Source organism: Nycticebus coucang, chromosome 19 (assembly GCF_027406575.1).
Source record: "Nycticebus coucang isolate mNycCou1 chromosome 19, mNycCou1.pri, whole genome shotgun sequence".
Lineage (NCBI taxonomy): Eukaryota > Metazoa > Chordata > Mammalia > Primates > Lorisidae > Nycticebus > Nycticebus coucang.
Window position 1 is genome coordinate 56,862,003 of NC_069798.1, and position 21,728 is coordinate 56,883,730.

Below are 21,728 nucleotides of genomic sequence, written 5' to 3' on the forward strand. Positions count from 1 at the left end.
GTTTAGATTTTAACTCTCTAAATAGTTTATGGTGCCTACTTTCTAGGGTAGGGAATACAATAAGAATATACTTTAGATGATGTCTAGTCAATAATAATAATGCCATCTTGTATCCATACCACATTTGCCACTTGCCAGGCACTGTTTAAAGAGTTTTACATGTATTAATATATTAAAAGATTTGCTTTCATAACTCCATAAGGCATATAATGTTATTGCTGTAGCCATTTTGTAGATAGAGAAATTGAGGAAGAGGCAATTTTAATAAGTTTCCCAGTGTCACACAGGTAATGAGGAGTACTAGAGTTAACACAGGTCTACAGATAAATTCTGTGCCCTTATCTGTTAAGTGAATCTGTTTCATAATAAATGTTGCTGAATGCTGTTAGCCAGTATTTTATTAGTCATCTCATACATCATGTACTCCCTCTGTTATTGCCCTTAGAAAATTTCAGGTGAGGGGAATAAAAATTCATTAGTGATGGATTTCATACCTTTCAACACCATCACGAGCTTTGAAAGGGCTTCGACCCAAGTCGTCTTCTTCAACAGCATCTCTGAAATCAGGACAATTACATTTGTTCAAAAAATCAGACTGAGTTTAGCACTGACTTTGAGGGTGTGTTCATGTGTGAAACAATCAAGAAAATCCTTTTAACTCTATCCTTTCAATAAACTGTCCTGGACCTCAGTTGAAACTATAGAGAAAGAAGATGTGGCTGGCTCGAAAATGCAAATATACAGACCCAGGCAGCAGGGTGGGTTGGAAGGGGTATATCAGTGAAAAAGAAATGACACTTTTAGGAATCCAACAACAGGTCTAAGCATTTTTTAGGCAGCAAATGAAAAGAAAAGTACTATTTAGGTCGGAAAAGGAGATGGTATAGTGCAGAGCTTTGCAAAGTATGGCCCAGAATATGGCTTAATTTCATATAGCCCGAGAAGCTAGGAGCAATCTTTGCTTTTTTGAATGCTTAAGAAAAACAAAGAAAAATTTAAAAATATATTTCACCACGAAGGAAAATTACATAAAATTGAAATCTGTTTCCATAAATAACATCTACTGGAATACAAGCACGTCCATTAGTTTATGCATTGTCTGTATCTGATTTTTCACTATAACAGCACAGTTTAGAAGCCCCAACAGAGATCATGTGGCTTATAAAGCCTGAAATATGTCCCGTCTGGCCATTTATTGCAGAAGTTTGTCAACCCCTAAAATATTACGATGAAAAAGAGCTTGGATTCTGTCCCCTCCCCCCCCCCCATTTTTAATTGGTATGACTTTTCTTCAGCTGTAAAATAAGAGAGTTGGCCTTGGTCACAGTGGTTCTCAAACTAGCTCCTCGGGGACTCTGAAGCTGGCTGAGAGCAGATGAGAGGCAGAAGAAAGAAGCAAGCAGGGAAGATCTATGCCTTTCTCACAAACTGCCTTCTTCAGCCAGAACCTTGATTCTTGTATCTGATTTGAAAGGACATTTTGAAGAATGGACTGCAATACCAAAAGTGAAAATAAGATTTGAACCCCACCGAGGCCCTCTGTGATTCTGGCCTGGTCCTACCCTCCAGCTTTTCTGTTCTGTCCTCATTCCTACGCTGGCGACAGTTCTACAAGGTTTCATTCGTCAGGACTTGTCCTAGATCAAATAAGACAGATTCACTTTTTCCATCATAAAGTCTATTTCTGTATGTTCATGAGTAGAAACTCATAAGCCTTTCATTCAAACTACTGGGTCTAGACACCAATGGTAGAAACTTGTTCCTTGAAAATAACAAGAGTAGCTCTTGTCCAGGTTACTCTGGGCATTAAAATTTCTAAATGCATTAGTAAGAAATAGGGGCTTATTTCTTGAGTAGAAGGGAAGAGAAGGACAGGAGACAAAAAACTCTTGAATTAGCCCCTGCATTTCAATTCTTTATGCAAGAAAAAAGGGGGGAGCACTGATTGAGCTACCTTAGATGTGAAAGATCCCATCAGCAATGTTGGTTGGGGGTGGGAAGAAAGAGCTGCATGATATTGAATAACCTTTTAAGCTTTTTTTTCATACATTTCATTGGCCTTTGATGGAACCATCAGGTTTTGGTTGTTTGCTTTAGTGGTATGATGATAGCTTTACACAGATTCCATTTGTTTCTGAAGGCTATTAAAGAATAAAACATAATTCATACTTCGGCTATTTGTAGATGGATATCCTCTATTGGATGATAGACGATCTTAAGAAACATTTTTTTTTTCCTCTTAGTGATTGTGCATTAAGGAACTTTATCTATGTTATTTTTCAGTCAGATTTTCACTTAGAGTTGGCAAAAATGCAACTTTATGGTTCAAAGAGAAACACTTAACATGGCTTATAAAAAATGTATAGAACTTCTCCAACATCAAATAACTCTTAGAACGCTACAGCTTGGTAGGCTAAGTGGAAATGAAATGGAAGCACCCTCAAAACATACCTGGATTTAAAAGTTAAAAGAGAAAAAGACTCCAGACAAATGCATCATGATCTTACCAAACCCAGCTCATTGAGAAAGTTATGAAAGACATTTTGCTAAACACATCACAACTAGGACTTGTCCTCTTGAAATTGTTCGGTGGGAGGAAAAAGAATCTAAATGCAATGATAGCAGGCCACATGCTTCATGCTGTAGTTTTGAATAGAAATAGCCTAATATCCTTCCTTTCAGATATGCCTGTGTGCTCCTCCTTTGAGTTGTTCAACACTAACCATGGAAGAAGCAGCTGCATTTCACTGGGGTGTGAAATGATACTTAAGCATATTTGGTGGAGAAGTTAAGTTTATTCATTGTTATCACAAAAGTAATTGCAAGGACAGCGTGGCACTGAACAGACCTGGTCTCCTTTAGACAAAGTAAGAATTCTTTGTTTTTCTCTTTATAAACATATGTTCTACAATAGTATTTGTGATGAAGAATTTTTATTAAAATTTTTATCATAGACAAAGTTTTAAGGAAGATTAAAATATAGTTTCCATTTCACCTTCTCTCTCACCCCACATTCCATCCTTTATCTCTGAAGTTTGACTAGGGTGCTCCCATCTTACAGGGCTAACTGAAGAAATCTCTTCTAAGCATTCCTCAAAGTGTGCTATTATAGTCATTACAACTGTTGCATAAATGGAAGTCAGTTGTGCAGGTTTTAACAATTGGTTATGAAACTATTATCGTCATATTTCCAACAAGAGGCAGAGTTCAAACTAAGGATGCAAGTTTGGAGTTGACCTGAAGTTCAATATTAAAATTGTGACAATGGGTTACTCACATGAATGAAAATTTTCCTTATCTACAAAGCAAGAGTAACTACAGAGAAGTGAACTGATTCCTCTCAGAGAGTTAGGAAAGGCTTTTATTGTTCCTTGGTGAGAGTTTCCTATTTAACAAGCAGGAAGAAGCCAAAACCCAGAGAAAGGCACCTTCCTCCTGACCCGGCCTCAATTTCCTGGTTGTCTTTTCTCACCTATGATAATTATATCTGCCCTGCTCTTCTGGATAGTGAAGTGTTTAACCTGCTTTCGTTTTATGTTACATTAGTCTCTTGACACTCGTATTTAAATACATGTAAATATATGTAAAGTGATTGTCCCAATGCCCAGTGCAATGTCTCTGTGCCTGACCCTCCCAACCCACAACAGCCATGAGTTACAAGTATCATTAGTCCCACTTCAGAGGAAACAGAGGCCCTGCAAGGTTAAGCCGCTCAGGTGAGTGGCCCACGCACTGGAACCAAATCTGACTTCAAAGCCTGCACAGGTTCTTGCAAAACAAAGTCTGCTACACAAAACCTTGAGGTTACATAGGGACTTCAGAGTTGTCATATTGAGTGACATGAAATAATCGTGTTAAAGAATTGCTTCAGTTTCAGAGTCTGCATCTACATTCCAATATTCTTTTGGGAGCAGCCAGATTTTTTCCAAATAATGTAACCTCTCCTCCCCCCAAAAATCCTCCAATGACTTCATACTCTCATTCAAAGACGATAAAGACACCTCACCTTGCTTTTTCCGAGATCACATATGACCTTGCCCAGGATATTGGTCCAATCGGCTCTGTCCCATCTCTGCTCTCTGCCAGTCACCACATCCCTACTCAGTGAGTTTCACGAGGGCAAATTCTTGATCTAGATTTTTTTGTCTACCAGACCTATAATAGTGCCTCAAAAAAACAGAGCAGGCACTCAAAGACGAAATCCTTCTAAATGAATGGATGCTTCCAGTGGCACTAGGATAATGCTATTCTAAGTGTTAAGAGCTTAGGGAAAGAAAAACAGAACAAACAAACAAAAAAACACAGGCAGACCTACCAAATAAATGATTCAGTGTCAAGGAAAGGCCAAATTGTGGTCTTGTCTCACTGAAGAACATTTCTCAGGAGTTTAGATAGAAAGGTGTGGAAAATGTGGTATTCCCACATCCCCATAGTAGTATGATATGCTGAACAAAGAGCCTGCCAATGCAAACATTAGTTTAATTTCATCAAAATAGCATTATTATTCACATTAACTTAAAGTTGCTAACTTAAATTCGCTTGTATACTTTTATTTAAATTCAATTTGAATTCTAATTTTATTATATTAAAATATGATTTCATATTTTACATAAATTATGCTTATTATATAGTGTAGTACATAGTGTACATATTTATTTACATAGTTTTATGTTATTTATAAATGTGGTATGTTTATAAAAATTTGCATAAGCATGATGAACTGCCATCCAGTTTCTTATAATACAAAGTAGTATTATTGCACTAATAACTTAGAGGGATCCACGCCTTATTCAAGTCCACAAATCACCGCTTTTTCCATGCTGTCCCCCACCTTACGTCCTTAAAATATCCTTTGGATTTAATTAGTTTTCAATAAAATATTAAATATGAATTGTGATTAAAGTATACAGCATATAAATTGACTAGAAGGACCATTTTTGGTCTCAAAGTGTTAAATATGTCATCCTGTAAGAATTTTATGATGAACACTCTAGGAGAGAGAAAGTTGGCACAGTGGATCAAATCAGTGATTCCATATGGTGGTACCAAGAGGAACCGCATCCGCATCTCCTGGGACCCTGCTGGAAACCCACATTCCTAGGCTCCATTCCAGACCTGTGGCTTGGGAAACTCTGCCAGGTTTGGGTGGGGAGGCACAGGCTATGTCACAAGAACCCTCCTATGCCGGGTGCTTCTGACACCCTCTCACCTTGAGATCACTGGATTAGATAATGACTCATAACATTAAGAATGCAGCCATACAATAGAAAAATATCTTTTCCCCCCAAAGGCTTACTTTACAATGGTTTTTACATTATTTTAATTTGTAAAGTTGTATTGCCCTTCGATATGCATGATATCTTTCTCATTTTTTTTTCCCTTCTCCTTTTCTTTAGCCTCTGAGGTCAATGCCAATCAACATACCTCTGGGAAGACCAGGCTGTGTTTACAAAGCAAGCGGTAAACCTGATTATCTAATTCTATTAGACACATAAAGGAAAAATGAAGCCACTCACGCCACCTTTCTGCCTCTGCCCAAACCCCAAGGAAAAAGGAAATATCACACGTAATTCCAAACAATCTTCCAAATGAAGTCTGGGAAGTGCCCCAGAAGTTGTTGTGTGGTTTAGAGATCTAGAAATCTACTTTTGTGCCTCATGTCACCACGCTGCCATCATTTTTACTGATTATACCCTCTAGAACTCTTGAGGTCTGCGGTTTTCACACAATAGACAACTTTAAAGCAAGGAAGCTTCCAGAGGGAATGAATGAGTTGCCCTGAACTCACAAATTCATTTGTCTTGAATTAGTCTGTGGGAGAAATGTAAATGCAGTTTCCCCAAGAAAGATTAGAAAAAGCCCAATTATCTCTCCTAACAATACCACTTAAAATAATAAATTGTTTCCCCACAAATAAATTTTCTCACTGGCCCCTGTGTTTTTGTATTGTTTAAAACGAAGACAGTCGCTTCTCTAAAGAAAGATGCCACATGAGCCAACAAGTACTCCAGGAGAACAAAATAACAGGTTGTTCATCTCAGAGACTGGGGCCTTCAGCCGCAGGGGCTTGGCGCCAAGGAATGCTTTTTCTCACCAGGTCTCCCTACAAAATTATCTGCTGGGAGAGAAAAGTGGCTCCTGGTGTGCCCAGAGTCACAACAGCAGCTAGGAACCCCAGAGCAGCCTCTGCAAGGAGACTGCATTTGCTAGGAAGCCATTGCAGATGGAAAGAAAGAGATGAGAAGAAAGGAGAATTAGATCCACAAGACAATATATCTTCTCTTGGCAGGACCTACTCATATCTGTGTGATATGCAACCGCTTGTTTTGTAACGTGTTTCAATCTGAAAGAGGGCCTTTTCCCTATAACTCCAAAGAGAATTTCTATATCTGAATATTAGGAAGCAGCCCTCTGACTAATCTTGTCTGAGCTGGAAGCAAGTGGAAGAATCACTGTTTATTTATTTATTGAAACTGTGGTTAATGTGTTTATCTGTGTTGGGAGCACACTTTCCTTCCTCCACCTTGAGAAAAAGGTGCCCAGGAACCATAAATGTATTTCCGTATTCATGAATTTAAAACCTCTTGTAAGTTCAAAAGGTTTTCTTTGAGCCAAAATCTGTAAGAGGTTCAATAATGGTAGAAAACCTATATTCTTTTCTAAGAAGAAAAAAGTTATAATAAACAATACAATTGCTGGCTGTGTTTGCAGTAGATAAGCTACAGTTCGAGGCTCACATATGAGAAATAAAAACAAAATAGCCAACCATGTCTTAAAAGCTCAAAATGTTCAACACACATTTTCAAGAATAAAAATATCTGAAATTTCTGTTTATGGTTTGTATGTAAACTCAGGGAAGAATGCTATTTTAAACCCCTAAAATATGAAAGTCAGGTTTTGGTAATTAAAGTGACCAGCTCAAAGCCATCCTCCAAAGTAGCCTGAAAATACACCCTAACAGAAGCAGGGTTACTCACAGAATGGAAAGAGCCCAGGTTTGCACTTTAGAGCGTTGTGACTCCATATGCAAGCCCTAATGATAGCTTTGTTGTATGTGTCTGGGAAAGCACCAATATCTTTTGAGCTCTATCTGATTAATTCAACTGGTGGTTTATAAATATAAAAAAATGCTAACTTTTTAGCATTTCCAGGGTTTTGTGCAAAAGAAATGAAGAGCCAGAAGGTCAGTGCAGGTGAAGATGAATAGGCAAGAGGGGAGAGGTCAGGGAGCTGAAGCAGAGGAGACCGTCTCACACCTGCAGGCCACAGTGACCTTCAACTTGTGTCCTGTGCAAGAGCTGCGACCTCAGAAGAATTCCAGCAGGGGAGGGGCATGTTCTGCTTTATTCCTCAGCAGGACCTGCCAATTAGGCCTGCAGAGGAGCAGGAAAACCAATTAGGAGACTGCTGCAACCATACAGGTGAGTGAGAGTTTGGGCATGAGTTAGAGAAGTAACTGTGGCGAGAAGTGCTTACTGGATGTACTTGAAGACAGAGCAGATAGAATTTGCTGATGGATTCAATAATGAGAGTGAGAGAAAAACAGAAGGCAAAGATAAAACTTCAAGAATTTTGGTCTAAGTGGCAAAATAAGGAAGTCATTAACCGATACTGTGGAAAGAACAAGTTGGGGTCAGGAGAAAGTAAAATGTCAAGAGCAGTTTAGAGAGACTGAATTTCATATGCCTGTTCTGTATCCAAGTGGACATAAGACCTAAAGAAATGGGTTTTTTGCAAGTAAAGACAGAAAAAGAAGGAGTCCCAGGACCAAGTCGAGATGTACTCCATTAGTAGGGATCAGAGAGACAAGGAGAAATTTTTTTAAAGGGAAAGAAAAAGAAGAGCTAAAGAGGAAGAGAACAATCAGGAGACTGATTTCTTGGAAGCCAAGTGAAGACGGTATTCCAAGAAGAGAGTAACGTTCCATGTTAAATGTTTCTGACAGGTCAGGGCAGAGACAGCGTCTATTGTTGGATGTAGGAAAAGTGAGGACGGTACAATGATGATTTTCAAACTCTTGATAAGAGTGGTGTAGATGAGACGGAATAATGATGGCTTTATTAGAATGGTTTCAAGGGAGAAAGAAAAGAGAATTATCAAAGTTTGGAAGCACAGAAATCCCATTCAAGATTTTTTTTTTTACATAAAAGGAAGAAGTGAAATGAGTTAAGTAGCAGGAGAAGAAAAGTGGAGTCAAAGGTGGGTTTTATTTATTTTTGTTAAGATGGGAGAAATAAAAGCCTGTTGCAGACTGACAGGGATTATTCAATAGAGAGGAGAGGATTAATGCTGCAGGAGAGAGAAATGAGAATGGAGGAAGGGTGTCTTTTAATTTTATTTTTTTGCAGTTTTTGGCTGGGGCAGGGCTTGAACCCGCCAGCTCCACCATATGGGGCCGGAGCCCTTACTCCTTTGAGCCATAGGCGCCGCTCAAGGGTGTCTTTGAGCTGACAAGACAAGGGACTATGGTATTCAGTGCAAAAGAGGAAGTCCAATCCATAGGTGGGAATATGACCAGTTTACTGTCATAGGAATAGCAGGGAACGTAGAGTATATGTACATTCTTATAGAGTAAAAACAGAGGCAAAGAGAGGAAGAGTAGACAAGGTCAGATACACGCAGCAGAGTCTGTAAACAAAGTCAGGAAATAGCCTGACTTCCTGGAAACATTCGGGCCAAGGTAGGTGTTGTAATGAACATGCTGTGTAATTTTCTTCAGCAATCGTCAGCTGCTCATGTGCAGGGTCAGAATAGAGAAAGAGCCAGAATCAACCAAGGTAGTTGGCCAGACAGGTACAAGGCAAAAGTAGGGCAAGTGAGATGACAGTGTTGCACGGAAGTGGTTGTGATGATTGAGCATAGACTTTAAACTGGGTAAAGAAGGAATTAAAGAAAGAGTTGGGTGAAGGATTCTGAAACAGACACAGGATAGATGGAATGAAGATAGGAGTAGATGCCTTAAAGAAGGCTCACCTGCCATGAGAATCAGATTTGGACATTTATAGGGAGAATTCAGTCTGAGAGCGTCAGTGGCAGTCAAAGGCAATACCAACTGCACCTTCGGATAAAGAGCATGTGGGATATTTGGGAGAAAAAAACCACTGAAAAAGCTTCATGATAAAGCGTCAAGGAAAAGGCAAGTTTCTATTAAAACAAGGTGAGAGAAACAATCACAGCAGAGGCTAAGGATACTGGGGCTTTTCAGAGGCGATAGTCAAAGGGGGGTTCAGAAGTGGAGAATAATGGGAGATGGAGTCAGGAGAACTGGTGCAGTTAGGTGGGCCTCACATAATAGGAATGACTGCAGGGGGGCGGAAACGCTCAGAATGAACCAGCAGTAAGATTGCTTAGCTCATAAGCTCATAGTGCCCAGATAGATCCATGGTTGGGACAATATGGGAGGGTAAGGAACATTACCAGGGCAAGGACACACAATGGGCCTGATTCCAGAAGGGTGGGTTAACCACACATGAGCACGCGTTGTGCTGATTACAAACCTATTTTAGTTCTTCTCTACCCTTGAAAGCAATAAAACAGCACCATTTACTACATTTATTCTAAACATGAACCCTGGGAACTACCATTCTTTCGAAGTAACTTTGCCTCCAATCAGTTTAAACATACCTTTTTAATAAAAAGGATATGCCATTTACTGCATACTCTTTTGTACTTATATTTTACATTTTATAAATGTATTCTTTTCATACAACTATCAACCGTATCTATTTGATTGGATATCAGCAATTAAAGTAAGGCACAGGTGGTGTTCAGGCAAAGGGTTCACACCACGTTTGCCAGAAGGCTGCAGATTCTTGGGTGTCCTTGCACCTTTTTCCAGGCTCCTTCCTTAGTTCCTGCCTCCCTGGGATCCTCTGCGCACATATTGCCTGCCTGGGGCTGCATATTTCTGTGGCTCCCTACGCCTCAAAGTCAGCCCTTCTGTCTGCTCGATTTCCCAAACTCTTCCTCCTCAACAAAATGATCTCAGTTAGCTATTTGGAGAAACCTAACAGAGTAATTTGCTACAAGTAACGATCAAGTCAAAAGTGAAACTGGGCACATTCATGAAAAGAAAAAAAAAAGCTTGTTAACTTAAATATACTTCTACAAAATAAAAACTATGTATGTATTTTAAGTGAGGAGGCTGTGAGGAAGAGCCTCAGCTACTCTCAGCTAGAATCATTTTTATCTTCATTATCTACTCCCATCAACAAGAAAAACACACACTCCCAAGTCAGGAGTTAGGATATATCATCATTCTGTTTCTAAAATACCATTTCCTCACTAGAACAACAGTCTGCTGTTAGATTTTCTTTTTCACAGTTGCTTTTTATTAGTGGGAAAGAACACCCTCCCTCTTCTTTTTTAAGAAAGTGCCATCAAACATTTGGCCGTATTAATCTCCCATCTGTAAAACACACTTTACTTGGATTATCAGCAGGGTATGTGTCCCCTTCGAATTTGTTTTTGGAGAATGGGAATTTATTCAAGTAAATTAATTTGCAAACAGATACAGCGATTGCTGGATGAATGGATTTTCTCTTGGCACTTTGAGGTGTAGCTCTGTGGGTATCTGGGCTATTGGCACTTGCTGAAGTCCTTAGATTGTCTGCCAGACCCATTCCCATAATGCCGTAAGAAAATATATGTGACAATTTTACAGCTCAGAACACAGCTCAGCCCTCTAGCTTCCAGCTCAACTAGTTAAGTATTTAAATGGATTCTATAAATTCATCTTCTTAGGAGACATTCATAGATGGGGCCATTCAGTTGCTTTTTCCTTTTTGACTTGTTAATATGATTCTTTCACTGTTTCCATTCCTTGCTTAAAATATTCTGAGGGTTCCATCCGTGAAAACAAACCCTCCTGAGGTTTAGCAATGCATACCAGCCCACCTAAGAGTTGGTCAATTCTGGAAATTCTTCAAATTAGAGAAATTCAGAAAATAGTCTATCATACCTTGTGGCTCTGAATGTAATAAAACACTTCCCTCAGGCAAGGAAAGAGTTTAAATGAATAGAAGATAGGGCCTTGACCTGTCAAGGAAAAAAAAAGGAAAGAAAGAAATATAACCTTCAGTGGTAGCAATTTGCTTTGTTTGTTTGTAATTGTAGTCTTAATGCTTAATCTATAAACAAAATTTGAGCAGAGACTACAGGTAAGATTAACAAATGCATATTCATCAATCTGTGTAGTGAACTTTAATAGAAAATAAGATGCCCCAGAAAGCCTTCCACTATGAAGGTGTCAATATTCTCTTATATAAAATTTTCTGTGCAAGCGACAATATTATTGATTTCTTGAGCATCGATTGCTGCCAGGATACTCAGATATGGGATAACATTGACCATAGTTAGTCTAAGCACAGATGTAACCATAAAGACTCTCCAAAAAGAATCCTCAGTGTCCATAACAGAGGCTGAAAAATAAGGAACACGGAGCCTTTTTCACAAAACTGGTTTTACAAGTATTCCCCTTGCACGTTTGGCCTGGGGTCTTTAACTATTCTGGGTCTCAGTTTTACCATCCATAAAAGGTTAGAAACAAATAAACTTGATGTTTTAATTTTATGGTTCAGAGCTTCTCTATAATATTTGGTTTTTATGACAGCCTCTTGTCTGAGCTGTTCTCTGAAAAACCTTAAATTAAGATTCAAATTTAATAACAAATTCGCCACTTGTTTTATTTTCCCAAAGTAAAAGTTCATGCATCTCAATCAAATTATCAAAGATCTACAGAAGATACATCTTACCAAAAGACTGTCCTTCCAGTGGGACTTTCATATTCAGGGAAAAGGCCATCTTTGCACAAAGACACAAAAGGGCCCCTGGAGGGGAGGAACAGCGGCAGATACTCCTGAGTAATCAGAGGAAGTGGAAAGAACCCCAAAGCCAAGCTGAGTACAGAAAGGCCTACTCACAGCAGAAGGCAAATTTGCTTCCCCATTAGCTAAAAAAAAAAAAAAAAAACCTGTTAGAGATTTTCCAGGCAGGAGGGAAAAGAATTGTAGGGAAAGGAAATGGTTTTTCCTGGTTTTCCATCTGCTGAACTTCTGCTTATGGGGAAGAAAAATCATTTAAAGGAAATTGTTAGGTTCTGAGTAGAAGGAGCATTGATTCTGCCCTGCCTTCTCCTCCATGTAATTTTCCTGTGCTCTTTAAGAATGTGTGTATTCTTGCCTCTCCTTATAGCTCATAAAAAACACCAGGGCACTTAGGATTAGACAGAGCTGCTAGTCTGCCCCTAACAAGGCTGACTACGTCTCAGGTGCCTATAAAAAGCGGTGTGGCCACAGTGGTCATTTACCACTCTCTTCTTACTGGTTGAGTCTCGCGTAATCTATCTCAAATGGCCCCTCCTGGGGAAGATGAAGATGAAGATGAAGGAGGGCATAAATCAACAAGACCAGCAGCTCTTTTCAGTAGCCTTGATCCTGCAACACTTAATGTTCCTGTTCTCACGGGAGTGCTGCTATTCCTGTCCTTTTTATTTTTTTTATACACATACATCATGAATAGATTTATGCATTTGTGGGTACAATGTGTTGATTTTTTAATATAATTTGAATGCTTATATCAAACTAATCAACATAGCTTTTACCTCACTTACTTATTGTGTTAAGACACTTACGTTCTATACTTGATAGATTTGACTTGTACCCTTGCAATATGCTCCATAGGTGTGATCAAGAAAAAGCTGCATGCCTCTCTACAAAATTAGTCAATAACCAGATGACTTGTCTGCATTTACCGTAGTCATATTTATATTCTTTTCCCCCTAGTGGGAATTATTCTGACTATTCTAGGTTATTACTGTTTGGTTCTTAAAATTTAAAAATATTTGTTTTTTGTTATTCTATAAATGATATGTGTGTGTGGGGGGAGTATGTTTATCTACCAACTTCTATTTTATTTTTAAAAACATCTCCAGTATTGTTCTCTTGTGTTAGTTCATAACACCATTTGTAAAATCGCTGCTAACATTGACCTTGCATGATGTGTACGTACTCAGAAAGAAATAAGCCTCAATAGGATGTGATAGGTATTTTACCTGTTTTTTCCTGCTTCTGACAGAGAATCGTGACTCTAATGGGAAGATAAGCCCTATATTAATGCTTTCCATTTCAGTAGCCACTTGCCACATGAGGCAATCTTGATTTAACTAATAAAAATGAACTCAAATTTAAAATTTAATTCCTCAGTTGCCCTAGCCACATTGCCCTTGTGCAGTAGCCACGTGTGTGGTTGGTGGTTATTATACTTCACAGCCCAGAACTAGAACGTTTTTATCACTAGAAAGTTCTGCAGTGCTTTATATAGTTGAATTTCTATGGATAAGCATGTCTACAGAGGTTTGTAAATCATGTCTTCCAAAAAATAAAACATACTGTTTTGAAGTACAACTCTGCGATGTAATTAATATGTGACTTATTTTAAGGTATTTCTTGTTTTTGAGAAAAACCACCTTATACAGTGATGACCTTTCACTCTCCACAGTAATGATGTTTCACTGTCCTTCATGGGTTGAATTGCTCTTTACATGTGCACTGGCTAGTGAGTATTTATGAGCTTTTCCAGCCAGCCAACGATTTACTTGCTAAGAGGTTGCCTCTGTATCTACAGCTGGTTGAAACATCATTGTCATCTTCGACTAATTTTTACCCTCATATTTTACTTAAATTGGTGGGAAAATGAAAATGGCAATACTCATCCACCCTCCTATATAGCTTCAATTTCATGGCATTCAAGTCAAGACAGGACAAGCTCAGTAACACAAACACAGAACAGTTTAATCCAAGGTTCTCACAGTGACTCTGAGACTCAGCTTCACCCAGCATGTGACCCCGTTACTGCAATCTGGGGCCATCACTGGCTGCACGAGAGAACCAGAGGACATCTTGGCTCATGGAACTTTTAAGCACATCCCATTATCCACAACTCAGCCCCATGGCCACCATGCTATGTACAAGGAAACCTGGAAATCTAGTTTTTCTTTCTGGCTGTTAAGGGGAAATGTTCATGATGCTCTATCATATTATCTTTTCCACAGCGTGTCCACGTAGAAAATCCAAGATATTTTCATTTGATTTCCCATATGTAACGTGCTCTGCCTTCCCTAAGAGAGACAACCCCTCTAGTCACTACATCCAGCATAGAGTCCAGGGTGCTGACACAATGCATATTCACCTCCACATTATCTACAAACAGTTCCTGCCGACCTTTGGGTTAAAATGGAAGGTATTGCCCCTTGTACATATTCTCCCAATATATAACCCTGTGACAGAGAACATATCCAAAGAATAATGCAAGCAAAAGATGGTCATTGTTTCATAGCAATTTTTATATCCCTCTGCAGTTCCCCCCCCCCCCCAAATAGAAACAGGTGAGGTTTCTACATAGGCCATGATTCTGCTTTCTAGGAGGAACAGACTGGTTCACTGTTCATAATGGCTCTTGGCTTATAGTCCAAGAGACTCTTCCTTATTCATTATCCTCCTTGGCAATATCTGGAGTCAGGGATGGGAAACATACTTTACTTGAAGGCCATTCATAGCCTTTGAAATCTATCTCACGTTTATGGAAGGCTAGGGGCCCAGTGGGTTGAAGGGTTGGACAAAGGTCTTCTTAATAAAGGCTCCCATGTTCTTTGTCAATATAATTCTCTCAATAATTCAGTAGGCTTCTAATCCATTTGCTTTCAGCCAGTTGCGTGTGCTAGTAACTACCATCAAAATTCTTTTTAAACATAGTTCTAAATGGATGATGACAGTCTTGAGGTTATAAAAGTGACAGCGAGAGCCATATCCTTAATCCGATCTTCTCTCTGAGCCCCTGGATTCAGCTGAGATCCTTTCCTGAATCTTTGTTATTCAAAGCCTTTAGAGAAAAATCTCTAGAAGCAGTAAATTTTCTAAGTTTTCAAGGCCTTGAATCTCAAGATGTTGTCTATCTGTTCATGTCTGCTTGCAAACTAGGTAATTCTTTCATTTTTTTTTTATAATACATTTCCAATTTAGCTAATGGTTGTGAATACACACTACTACAGTTTTGTTTTCTAGCCTCTTCCCGAGAGTTACAAGCTGTGAAGATGCAAAGTCTTATCTTTCAAGATATAGTAGATGGTGATATTTTAAAAAATATTTTGCATAACATAGGCTATTTTTTTAGCCTTCCAAATCAGTTTCTTTGCTGCTTGTCACCCAAATGCTAAGCAGATGGCAAATATTTCAGGTGGTTGTTAGTGTGGTACCTCACTTCCGGTACTAAATAAGTTATCAGTTGGAGTTTGATCAAATTCACAGAAACCTTTCTAGGAATTTCAGGTAGGAATAGTTCTAGCACAACTTTGGAAAGCTGGGGAAATGAATTAGTAGGCCACTTGCAGCAAATCCTTAAGGTACCTGCCAAGTTTCCACCAACTATGACTATATCCTTGACAGGCCTGAGCTGGAACTTATCCTGCTATAATCTAACCTGCCTTTGCCCACGGCATCTGCTCTCTGCTGAAACATCCATCTGCCCTTCAATGCCCTTACTTACAGATGCATCGTAATCCATTCATTCTCATTAGTTCTGGCAAGACTACTTAATGCTGCAGTTATGTCTCTTTTTTTTCTTTATTAATTTTGTTGTTGACTTTAGGTACAATGCTGTATAACAGCAGACCCCTAGAACGTATTCATCACTTAAATAAAATGTCATGCTCATTAATTAGTAATTCCTCATTCCCTACCCCTGCCAGCCTCTGGCAACTACCATTAGATATTTGATTACATAAATTGGACTATTTTAGACACCTCATGCAAGTGGGATTTTGCAGTATTTGTCTTTATATGACAGACTTATCTCATTTACATAATGTCTTCCAAGTTTATCCATGTTGTGTCAAATGGCAGAATCTGCTTTCCTAAGGCTGAGTAATATTCCACATATAAACACATACACCATATTTTCTTTATCCATTCATCTAAATAGGCATTTAGGTTGCTTCCACATCTTAGCTATTGTCAACAGTGCTGCAATGAATGAGCATCTGAGTGCTAATATAGTTAGTACAGTTTTGACATCTTGATTTTAAATACCCAGAAATGGGATTGGTTAGTGCTGGATGAGAGTGCAATACACGTGCTCTCTCTCATCTTCTCTCATCTGTAGTCACTCTGCAAGCTCAACACTGTCTGAACTGGTGACTTCTTGTCCTGAGAAGGGACCCCAACCATTTAAGCAGCACCATGGCTTGTCCTCTAGACAGCAGTAGTAAGGCCCATTGCCAATGGTCAATATTATATAAGTTACAATTTCAGAGATGAGGTAGATGAGGAAAGATAAGTTCACTGATGATACAAAGAAATTAAAACTTCAACAAAATTGGCGGCGCCTGTGGCTCAGTGAGTAGGGCGCCAGCCCCATATGCCGAGGGTGGCAGGTTCAAACCCAGCCCTGGCCAAACTGCAACAAAAAAAAATAGCCGGGCGTTGTGGCGGGCGCCTGTAGTCCCAGCTACTCAGGAGGCTGAGGCAAGAGAATCGCTTAAGCCCAGGAGTTGGAGGTTGCTGTGAGCCGTGTGACTCCACGGCACTCTACCCGAGGGCGGTACAGTGAGACTCTGTCTCTACAAAAAAAAAAAAAAAAACTTCAACAAAATTAATTATTTATTTCATGGCCAATCTGATCTTTGCCAGATGGTGGCTGTTTGGAGGTTGCAGAAATCTCTTCAGAAAGACCAGCACTTTCTGGGGATGGGGAATTCATTAATAGAATAGAGAGACAGAGCTGGTGACCTAGTCCCTCCCCTACTTTTTAAAAAGTACTTTTTAAAAGTGACAGTAGTATTCCACCATAGAACTATATACAGCCTGGGTCTCTGCATATCCTGGGAAAGTAACAAAATACCCAGTCTTTATTCTATAGCATCCCCCATAATAGAGGCTTTAGATGCTGTGGTTAAGATTCAATTGTATTTTTTATCACTAATCTTTCTTTGACATTTCATACTGTACAAAGTTATAGATCTTTCTATATGTTGGAGGCGGGGGGAGAAGCACTATAGTCATCTTATGACAACCAAAATTTTACTAGAGAAATGAAGGTCATGGAATGAACAATGAAGTATCACCGAGAGAACCCTGATGGTATCTGACAACCTTCCAAAAGACAGAAGCAGCGTCATCCAAGACAGAAAGGAAAACCAGCAAATAGGCCACTGCCCCACCACAGTAACTGCTCATAACTGTTCAAGCCTCCCAGAAATAAATCTGTATTAACACATAATTGCTGTTTTCTGGTGAGTTTCTTTTTTTCTAGAAAAAAATAATGGGAAAGCATTTTGTTATTACATTTCTACTTTAAAGGAACACCTAATAATCCTTCCTCTTTGAAATGCAAACCAACAAATTTTTAAGCAAAATAATGAGAAAAGAAAGAAAACTATATGAGGGATTCCAAAGAAGGGCACAGTGAAAATGAATGAGCTTTTCCCTTTTATTCTATTCCATAATAAGAGAGCAGAGAGACACTTAATGACATTAGTAGGCAGTAAAGTTAGATCTAATAATAGGTGATACTTTATTAGTTGGGTATATGGAATTCTCTGCAGCAAGAGGTCAGGAGATGAGTACAGTGGCTGGATTTCTAAAAGGACTGGATTATTTTGTGTCCATTAATAATCTCCTGAGTTTGGCAAGCAAAGATAATGTGAAAGGTGATCGGATCCCTTGCATCAGGCTGTAGACCTTGTGCTTCCGTCAGCATTAGAAGAAACTACTTCCCTCCTTTATAAAATACTTGATATTCCTAGAAGCCATGGAGTTTTAAGTCATTCCTAGAAAGAAGAGTCTAGGTCCAATGACTCAATATTCAAATGTTTAGAGTCCACAAACTTGGGACTTACCAGTAAATGATGTAAAATACACATTTATTAAACTGTCTAAAAATCAATGGGAATCTTTTTTTCATTTATCATCTGCCTTCCACTGCTGGGAACAGGGAAATGGAATAATAGCTGGAAACTTTGTACAAGTCCTTCAGCCAAAAATCCAAAGATAAAATTAGCCTCCTTTATCTGCTTCAGCATTGCTATGAACAAGTTGGGGGCACTAACTGTCTAAAATTATTTTCTATAAATGCAAATAAGACAGGCAGTTAAAAACATTTTCTAAACATTCACTTGTGCCCTGGGTCCTGTTTATAGGTAGAATTCAGTTTCCATGGCAAATAAAGTGGCACAAGCCCTGTCCTCAGGAAGTGTCCCCATAAAGGAGAAGGCAGATATTTTGCTAAATGCAGTTTCTTTATTCTCGTCTTAGAGATGTCATTGAATAATTCAAACAAATTCAAGATTAACCCAGTCTTCTTGGTAACAGTGGAAGGGATAATGAGTCTCATCACCCTGTCTCTGTTAGAACATGAGTTTATTACTCTAAACATCAAGAATAATACTATCTTTAAGATGTTTCCATATCTTGGCAGTTACGAATAATGCTGCAATAAACAACAGAGTGCAGATGGCTCTCTGCATACTGATGTCAGTTCCTTCACATACATGTGTGTACCCAGAAGAGGGATTATAAGATCATACGAATGGATAAATAAGATGTGGTACATCTATAGAAGGCGATATAATTATTCAGCTATAAAAAGGGAAGAACTTCTGCCTTATGAAGCAACGTGGATGAATCTTGAACATTGTGCTAATTAAAATAAGCCAGACACAGAAAGACAAATACTGCATGGTCTCTCACTTATAGGTGGAATCTAGAAATTTGAACTTACATAAGCAAAGGGTAGAATGGTGGTTGGCGGGGACTGTAAGTTTGGGGAAATAGGGAAATGTTGGTCAATGAGTACAAACTTTTGGTTATAGAATGGCTATGTTCTGGGGATCTAGTGTTTAGCTTGGTGACTAGGGTTAATAATACTGTATTGTATACTTGAAATCTGCTAAGACAGTTGATACTAAGTGCCCTCACCCCCCACACACAGACACTCAAATGGTAACTATAAGGAGTGATGAATGTGTTTGATTGTGACAATCATTTCATAACGTATACATACATCAAATCATTACATGGCGCACCTCAAAGTATACCACCTACAATCTCCATTTCTCAATTACACCTCAACAAAGCTGGGGGGAGAATAATACTGGATATCAAGGAAATACTTTCACCTAGAAAGCTACCTACTTCACAGTCTTTCCAGAAGAGGGTGTGTACTTGTGTGATTCATCTTATATTATCTTGCATATGCAGAAAACAGTGAAATAGCTTGTGGGCTAGAACTAAAATTCATTCTTTTTAAAAATGTATTAAATAAGCAAATCCTTATATTAAAGTAGAATAAGAACCATGGTAGGAAATGAGACCATGTTGCAAAAATGAACTAGGGATAAATACATTAGTGAAGGCCTTATACACCAGCCTGCGGGGTTTGGAAATTTTCCTACAAGTAACAGGTCCCATGTAAGCTAGATAATGGTACTGTTAAATATATGTTCTCAAAATATGACTCTGGTGGAAGCGTAAATCTACTTGAGAGGGAAGACAGAAAGATTTGTTAAAAAGCTATTTCAATGTCTAGAAAAAATGATGAGGATATGAAATATAGTAGTGTCAACAAAAGTAAACAGGACAGAATGTCTTCACATGACACTTGACAAATGGCATCTGTAGAATGTGTGACAAATTGAATAGGGGAAGGGGTTCAAGAGAAGTTTTTAGAGTAATTCCAAGGTATCACAGAACACTGTGCTTTAAGACATAAAAAAATGGCTTTCTTGGTTGTATGTCAAAATCACTTATACAGTTTTATAAAAGTACAGCTGCCCCTAACCCATCCCTAGATAGTAGGAAATAAAAGGACTTGGGCCAAAGCTAGGACCTTGATCTTTCTCCTCAATCCTCCAAGAGGACATGGCTAAGGATCCAGGACCTGGAAGCACTGAGACGGAGAACAGAGGAGAACCACTGATTTGGCTGTGAAGGAGAAAAATGATGTATTTTTGTTGTTGTTACTGCCTTTTGTATCAGAACACTGTTTAGTTACTTGTGGAAGCAAATGCCCTGAAGAGGAACTGTTGATTGCTTGCATGTTCAGTGCCTTGCCCCGTGACTGGCACAAGGGCATCTCAGAAGTGCTGGCTTAGTTGAATGGATAATCAGTAGGCAAATAAAAGCAGAGGAGCAGATTTTAAAGTGTAGAGGAATGAACACCATGCTTGCAAGCCCAGTTACTGATCCTTACGACATTAAAAGGAAATGCTGAGAACAGGACAGTCTCCTGGCAAGCCCAGAGATGTTTTGTGACTTAGGAGCAAACCCCCAAGTAACTCAGTGTTCCAGAATGAGATAAGATCGGTCACTCGTTAGTAAGCAGGTGTTAAACATTGATGCTTGGTGCTTCTTCATGGGGATTGTGGGGAAAGAACACGTGACGGAAGAGCATGTGGGGAAAAGCACGAGGCAATCCTTACGCATGCAGCCCTCATGGCATTACTTTAACTTTCCACACCTGTTGTGTATCACCTTAATAAACAGCCACTGAGAAGGGGGCTCGGGGCTCTCCTGCACCTCTGGTTAGTCCACCTCTTGCAAGCTAGCACTTCAATCCATGTCCGCCTGATTCTTTTGTGCAGCACTGGGAGGCTTAGAGTCCCTGGTGACGACAGTAAATAATCTGTATTTCATGATGGCAAGAGGCTGGGCTCTGCACGCAGAAGGACACAACCCTGACTTCCAGTTCTTCCACTCACTGGCTGTGTGGCTTGAAATGGAGAGGATATTACTGAATTTTCAATGCCTTGAAAGAACTAAATTATTAGCTGGGGTGATGGCAGGTGCTTTAGTGCCAGCTACTCAGCAGGCTGAGGCAGGAGGATTGCTTGAGCCCAGGAATGTGAAGTTGCTGTGAGCTGGGCTGATGCCACAGCACTCTAATCTGGGCAACAGAGTGAGAAGATCTCTCAAAAAAATTAATTTTTAAAAGGAGCTAAATTAATATACAGAAATGTGGTAATATATCAACGACCTAGGATTAAGTATAATTTGATAACTACTGATATAATATCGGTAAATACTGATGTAATAAATCACTATTCTTTTTTTTAATAAAAAAAGTAAATTTATTTCAGGTTAATGTGAGGGTACAAACAACCGAGTCAACAAGCAGGTGAGATTTAGAAAAGACTAAATCAAAGAAGAAAGAGAAAAAAAATCAGTGGTGATAAGAGAGAACTCCCAGTTTCAGGAAGGAAAAAGTATCTAATAAGGTCAAAGTCAGTGAGGAACCCACTGGGCAGCGGCTAAAAAATGCTCATTAAATTTCGCATCTCGCTGGTGATTGACCATATCAGTATCAACAGTGAAACTGGAGCAATGGATTGAATTTAGACACAGCTACCAGATGAAGAAGTACAGACTCGGGTGTCCACTGTTCTTTCAACAAATTTAGGTCTCAGGAAGAATCTTGAGAATGGTTGTTGGGGGAAGTCAGAGCTAGCTGAGGACGAACTGTTAGGTATTAAGTTCAAGACTATCATTTTTTGTTTGTTTGTTTTTTTGTTTTTAAGGCTGGATTGTGAATATCCTTCCCAGCACCTGGAACACTGTCTTCCATGTATCATTTCTAGCAAATGTAGTTCCTGAGTGGGTGGAATGAGGTAGGTTTTCTGGAGAGAGGAAGAGGATGGATAGTAGAGGGTTGAGGAGAAGCTTAGCAATAGGGTGTAGCCT

General features: G+C 39.1%; 1 long non-coding RNA gene across 1 annotated transcript; it reads right to left on the reverse strand.

Moving 5' to 3' along the window:
- Window positions 1-395: 395 nt before the first annotated feature.
- LOC128571773 (uncharacterized) lies at window positions 396-11,031 on the reverse strand. Its single transcript, XR_008375965.1, has 3 exons — window positions 10,961-11,031; window positions 4,316-4,458; window positions 396-557 (listed from the first exon to the last, which is right to left on the reverse strand). It is a non-coding gene; the product is annotated as an uncharacterized LOC128571773 (long non-coding RNA).
- Window positions 11,032-21,728: the final 10,697 nt, after the last annotated feature.